This window comes from Penaeus monodon, chromosome 19 (genome assembly GCF_015228065.2).
Source record: "Penaeus monodon isolate SGIC_2016 chromosome 19, NSTDA_Pmon_1, whole genome shotgun sequence".
Taxonomy (NCBI): Eukaryota; Metazoa; Arthropoda; class Malacostraca; order Decapoda; family Penaeidae; genus Penaeus; species Penaeus monodon.
In genome coordinates, this window is record NC_051404.1 from 11,202,594 (window position 1) to 11,203,204 (window position 611).

Below are 611 nucleotides of genomic sequence, written 5' to 3' on the forward strand. Positions count from 1 at the left end.
CGTAATCCACAAGCGCCGCATACCCTCCGTTTTTCACAAAGTCAAATACAAATCGGCTTAAACCTGTAAGATCGCATCCACTTAATGGAAAACTCCAAGATCGAGCTAAGCCGGCGCTCTGTTTGGACAAATCCCCCCTCCCCCCTCCCCAGGGCGCCATGTATAATAACATACGTTTAGTTCAGTTTCCCCTCCCGAGTAGGCTTCGCTCACGCTTTCTTAGTCTTCCTGTGTCGGGCAAGGGCTGGAGAGCACATACACGTGAACGCACATGGGGAGGTTGGGGGGTTTAGGCATGGGTAGGGTAGAGGGGGGGGGGAGAGGGAGTTGGGGAAAGAGGGGATTAGGAGGTGGAGGGATGGGTGGGGGTGGGGAGGTGGAGGGGAGTGGATGATGGGGAGGTGGAGGGGGTGGGTGGTGGTAAGGAGGGAGGGAGGAGGAGAAGGAGCAGGTGGGGTTAACTAGGGGGGTTGATTAGGGGGAAGGAGGTTAGGGGGGGAGAGACTGGGAACGGGGAGGGGGGGAGAAAGCGGGAGGGGTAGGGAGGAGGAAGGGGATTAGGGAAGGAGGTGCAATAGGCGTAACAGAGACGACTTGGAAGGGAAAGCAGA